The sequence below is a fragment of the Cervus canadensis genome, chromosome 23, assembly GCF_019320065.1.
Source record: "Cervus canadensis isolate Bull #8, Minnesota chromosome 23, ASM1932006v1, whole genome shotgun sequence".
NCBI lineage: Eukaryota > Metazoa > Chordata > Mammalia > Artiodactyla > Cervidae > Cervus > Cervus canadensis.
The window spans coordinates 33,469,460-33,475,794 of NC_057408.1; the positions used below are offsets into that span (position 1 = coordinate 33,469,460).

Genomic DNA, 6,335 nt, shown 5'->3' on the forward strand with positions numbered 1-6,335 from the left:
TTGTTTCTCTTATTTACACAATCATAATCTCTTTAACATTACGTGAAACTTTCTTTAACAATTACTAGGCAAGACCTTCCACATCACTAACTTTCTTGTCTGCCGTGCTCATTTTTTATATCATGACACTCACTGAATATTTTTGTTTTTTATCAATTATATTTTGTATCCAAGTTCTCAACTTGGATCTATTTTCTTGATCCCAGTTTTTTAGATGAAACATTATCTCTGATACCTCCCAGATGCTGTGTCTATTAGTTGTTGACTTTTTTACCTTGGCTATAATCTATTTTATTTGTGGAAGTGCATTGTCCTTCTTTCACAAATTGTAGTGAGCCTTGATTTTGTCACCAATTTTGTAGTTAAAACACCCTGTATATCTATTTATTACATCTTTGGATCAGGTTGCTTTCTTGGGAAAATGATCCAGAGGTTCTGATTTGCCTTGCATTCTACAATATAGTCAAAAAGGGGAAGCACAGGTTAAAGTCAACAATAAAGATTTGATTTTGTTGACCTTTTATTTCTCACAAACATCACCAGCACCTGGTGAGCTGCTCTCTTATCAGTTAGATATCTTAGAGTGTACACTGTCTCCTGCAGGCAATCAGCCACATTGCTATCCTAGAACCATGGCAATGGAAGAGATCAGTGACCGATGCGCGACATCTTCTACTCTAGCACCACAACTCATGGCACGGCTGTCTGCTCTTGTCCTTCCCCTGCTCCAAATCCCACCACTCAGGAAACAGCTCGGTCCATATTTCCTGTAGAGACTCGTCCCCGACTGACCCGAGGCTGTGGCTTGCCCTTTAGTTCTATCCTCTGCTTTCCTCCTTTCAGAAAGGATCTCACATGGTTTCCACTTCTCTAAGAATACTACACAAATTTCAATATGTTTTGGATTTATTTTTATTTATATTGATCTCTTCAACTATTTCTGCAGGTGAAGCATAGGGAAAAGATTCTGCAGGATAAACATAGCATGATATATTGAAATGAAAATGCTCTCCAGTTCTCTGGGCTGAGACCTGGCGAAACGCATCAAGAAAGTTGGATTATGGGCAAATACAGGACCTGTTATGATACCTCTCTTGGGAAAATAGTGAAGAAAATTGAAATCAGCTAGCACACCAAGTACACTTGCTTCTTCTGTGGCAAAACGAAGATGAAGAGATGAGGAATGGGCATTTGGCACTGTGGTTCCTGATGAAAACAGTAGCTGGAGTTGCCTGGACCTACACCACCACTTCTGTAGGCACAGTGAAGCCTGCCATCAGAAGACTGAACGAACTGAAGGACCAGTAGAAGTGCCATCATTAGTAATGTTGCTAGCCTATAATAAATGGGTTAATTTATGTAACAACAACAACAACAACAAAATTCTCCCCAGGCTAGAATGATTTCAATAGGTGACAGTAATAAGGGAGCAGACCAGAACACGTGGGAAGCATGGCCCTTGAGAGCTCTTTTTTCTTTTTGTATCACTTTATTCATTTTAATTGGAGGCTAATTACTTTACAATATTGTCGTGGTTTTTGCCATACATTGATATGCATCAGCCTTGGTTGTACATGTGTCCCCCCCATTCTGAACACCCCTCCCACCTCCCTCCCACCTCATCCCTCTGGGTTGTCCCAGAGCACCAGCTTTGAGTGCCCTGCTTCATGCACCGAATTTGCACTGATCATCTGTTTTACATATGGTAATATACATGTTTCAATGCTATTCTCTCATATCATCCCACCCTTGTCTTTTCCTACGTCAAAAAGTCCGTTCTTTATATCTGTGTCTCTTTTGCTGTCTTGTATATAGGGTTGTTGTTACTGTCTTTCTAAATTCCATATATATGTGTTAATATACTATATTGGTGTTTCTCTTTCTGGATTAAATAATAATACAGTGAGGCCCTCTGAAAAGCAAGGGCCAATAAGTGGAATCAAAGCATCAAGGGAATGGGAAGAAAATACCGAGAGGAAAGGGAGAATGGAGAAGACAGGGAGCTTAGACTACTAGGAATTTTTCTGACCAAAGCCCTTTCTTATCCCTGAATGTAAAAAAAAAAAAAAAAAGTATGGCAATATGGCAAAATCCTTGAGTTTTTGTAGATTTATTCACAATTTCACTTCATATGAAAGTGATGTTCCAGTCTGAGGATATGGAGATTGATAAATATTGGCTATTCATTAGCAGAAAGACTGGTCAGGAAAAAATGAGATAAATAATCAAAACTTGGACTGTCTGGTCTAAAGAAAGGTGGTATTTCCTGATCCACATCTTTCTCAGCTAGAATTGAATGAACTCTCAGACATTAAATTTTAATTCCCAGATAACAATTAAGTAGTGAATGATGAGTTTTTACTGTCTTCAAGGCACTAAGTCAGGCAGGTTTAAGGATAAAATGAACAAATTGAAGATCCTGTATATTCAAGAAGCTTATAAAACAAGCACAAAACCAAAAGAAGCTTTTAGTCTTGTAGGTAAAAACAGTTATGTGAATTAAAATATAGAATAAAGGTAATAATTCTGATTTAGAAAGAGTTTATACCACTATAGAAGACAGAAATTTAATGTATAAATAACTTTTAAAAGTGAAACTTTTTGAGAAGAAATACCTTAAATAAAGGTAAAATTCAAGGAAAGCATTGGGTGTCTTTGAAGCACAAGAGTTTACTTATTCAAACACAGAACTCTTTAAAGAACACAGTGTGCTAGATTTTAATGCAGTTCAGGACCATTTCATGGAAATTCTGAAATATCAGTCTGAGTGCTCCTTGTCCAGACTCTTGGAAGTTTCCAGTCTAAATCTCGATATCCTTTTGATGAGGACAATGAATCTGTGGATCAAAGATAGACCCCCTCCTCCACACCTCTTACTCTACTCCTGCCCATGCAAGGTGAAGGGTTGAGGTGAGCATCAATCAGCTGATGCATTAATTCTACCCAATAGATATCTGGAGTTCTAACTTTTACTCTGCTAAGGAAAGGCGAGTGAAAGGATGGAAGCAAAAGCTGTCTTCTCAATACTTATGGTGGGAAGAAAGTTCCTAGCATGCGAGTTGTAAGAATGAAAGTTTGGGAGAACATGTTGCCTCTTCAACAATGAACTCTAGGGCTGCAGTGCATGCAAGAGCTTTGATGGAGAGAGAAAGAGAGAGAACAGAAGCTTGTGGTTGTAGCAGAATAGGATACATATTTTTTAAAATATTTTTTATTATATGTTAGAAATAGGCAGGACCATAAACTAAGAAAAATGGCACAATTGAAGAACCAAGCAAATATTTAGATTTAAAAGAGAGAATTTAATACTCCATGGGAGAATAAGACCCAATGTCTGCAGCAGGGCATAAACCGTTATGGCCCCAAGAATGGTAGGAGCCCCTGTACTCTTTTTCTCAGCAAGCCCCACTGGCCCTGGCACAACAGACACTTCGCAACATCTCTAAGCACATCCAGAAATCATTTTCTTCTATGTGCAAAAACTTCATTCCCTCCCACACATCAGCCTTCTCACATGCTTCTGTGAAACTGATCCAAGGACATGGTCTTGGCACCAAAGTTAAATTCACCAGAAACTACGATTTACAATGTAAAATGACTCAAGCCTAAAGTGAAACACTGTTTAACTTTTGTCTTTGAAAACACTTTAAAAATTAAGCTCAAATAACTATATACACATTTTAGAATTCTTTTTTTAAAAAGTGATAAGTATATAAAGATATGTTTGTTAAATATGAACATAATTGGGATTATAATCATCATCATAGATATGTAAGAATTTTAAAGCAGGAGCTACATTTGTTATATTCTACTAAGGTTCTAGATCAAGTCCCTCAGACACAAATGAGAAGATTGGGGTCTGGAAAGTAACAGGATATTTGTCAGTTTGTTTATTTGCCAAATCCCAAGCTCTATAGGATACAATTTTTCACACTGACGGAGGAAACAAGACAGAAGATACCAGACCAGTTGAGTATTTAAGCATTTCTGATGATAATTCCCATGTAGTCTATAAATTTACCATAATTAGAATTGCTTTCTAGAGATAAAAGAAGCATTTCAATAGCACACAACTGTGTGGGAAACTTGTCTACTGCTTAATATTCAAATAAAATGAGATTCATCAAATGCCAAAATGTATGGTCTTGTGAGAACCTTGAGAAACTGTAGCCTCTATTCAGAGTAAATTATTATTTCAAACTAAACGATGAGTTTTATACATTTTATCCTCCCCACAATTGTGTGGAGTAGATGCTATTAGTATCTTCAGTTAACAGATGAGGAAACGATGGCCTGAGATGAGGTAATATGTAAACTCATGAATCTAATAGATCATAGAAATGGAACTTGAAGCCAGACTCTTAGATCCCAGAAGCTATACTTTACACCCAAGTGCCACACAGCCTCCAAAATCGGTTAAACACTTGAATGAAAATTCTTGACTGAGGGTCATCTGATGCTGAGAACACAAGAGTTCTGAGGCTGGATAATAAGACAGAAGGTGGAGGACTGCAGTCTGAAATAAATGTTTCCTTAATAAAATTCCCAAAGTGTCCCTTTCATCTATCAACCACAGTCATGGAAAAGCTGATCTATAGAGCAGGATGCCATCAGTTCAAATAATCCAGGGCTTACTATGTAATTCCAATGATAGATGATTCAGGCAAACTAGGACAATTCCTATTAAAAGCAAGCAAACTGAACAAGAACAGGGTTAGTCAGAGAAGTACAGCCATGATTGGACTTAAAATAAGCAGAGCACAGTTGCCATGGACTGAACGTGACCCCTCCAAACTCATATGCTGAAGCTTTAACTGCCAATGTGATGATATTAGGATGTGGGTCTTTTGGGTGGCAATGAAATGGTAACCCACTCCAGTACTCTTGCTTGAAAAATTCCATGGATGGAGGAACCTGGTAGGCTATAGTCCATGGGGTTGCAAAGAGTCGGACACGACTGAGAGACTTCACTTTCCTTCACTTTGAGGTTGAAGCCACTGTAACGAGAGTAGCATTCACAAGAAGAAGAAGCGATATCAGAGCTTCCTCTCTTCACTCTGTGAAGATACAGCAAGACAGTGAGCATCATTAGAAGGAAAGAAGGTCCTAATCAAGACCCAGATCTCTGTCACCTTGATCTTTGACTTCTCAGCCTCCAGAACTATGAACATTAAACATATGTCGGTTAAGCCATTCAGTGTCTGACATTTTTAACACCAGTCAAGCTGAATAAGACAGTGATCTAATTTCCAAGGAGTCCAACAAAATCAACATAGTTGAGAGTTTATTGATGTCATGGAAAAATTGCTTAAGCTCCTCATCGGTAATATATGAATAATTACAGATATTGCAGAATGTTCTATAAAGATTAAATGAGATATAGTTCTTAAAAACATTCAATTTATCATCTGCTTGGGGCTGTGCCCAGAGGTCTTTTTTGAATTCTTGCCCTCAAAGTGTTTTTCTTTGTTTTCATGTGAGGCTCCTATTCCAGTTTCTTGGAATAGGGCAAAGGGACTCATGGTCACTGAAATCTGAGGATAATATAGGAAGATGTGAGCCTGAGCTGGCTTGGCATATCCTACATGCAGCCTTGGGAAGTCATTTGGCAGGAGGAGATGCAAGTTTTACACTTAAAGAAGCCAAGAAGAAAATAGAGACGGAAGTGGAGTCAATGTTACATGTGACCATATGAGAGGAAGAGGAAAGCTGAGATCACAGGAAATACAGCAGGCAGTAGTTTGTTAAATATGAAAAGTGGCTAATTTTAGTTAGAAACTTTCCTTGGCTGCAATTGCGTTCGTCTGAAACTGGTTGTTGACTCAAAGTCAGACGTCTGTACTGTTAAAATTATTCATGATATGAGAAAAAAAAAATGCCCATGTCTCCTGCCTACATACATATGTATGGAGGGATGTAGGCTGTTTGTAAGTACAATAGGACAGCCACGGCGAGAGCTTTCCTCCTAGAGATCTGCCATAACCACCTACTGCTGCATCATTTTGTAATAACATAACTGGTGAAAAAAATAACAGCCAAAATACTGACTTGATCTCCCAGGACATTGCTTTTAATGGTAAAGTATAGGAAGGGACTGACTTACAAAGTCTAGTGTCATCAACCTCTCTACACAGGGTTTCTTCCTTATTCTAGAAAGTGCTTGTAACAGATAGAACAAGTAGAGGGCAGAGGGCCATGAGGGATCTGCAAGTAGAGGTATGATTCTGTTGAAAAGCAGGTTGAAGAAAACACCAAGTGGGGAACTTCAGAAAAACTGCCACATACAATATTTAACCTTGTTTTTCCAGAAAGCACATAGAGAAGCTCAAAATGGA

The 6,335-nt window shown here is 38.2% G+C and overlaps 1 pseudogene; it reads left to right on the plus strand.

Moving 5' to 3' along the window:
• Window positions 1-658: 658 nt before the first annotated feature.
• On the plus strand, window positions 659-1,308 carry LOC122425536 (annotated as a pseudogene).
• The last annotated feature ends 5,027 nt before the right edge of the window (window positions 1,309-6,335 follow it).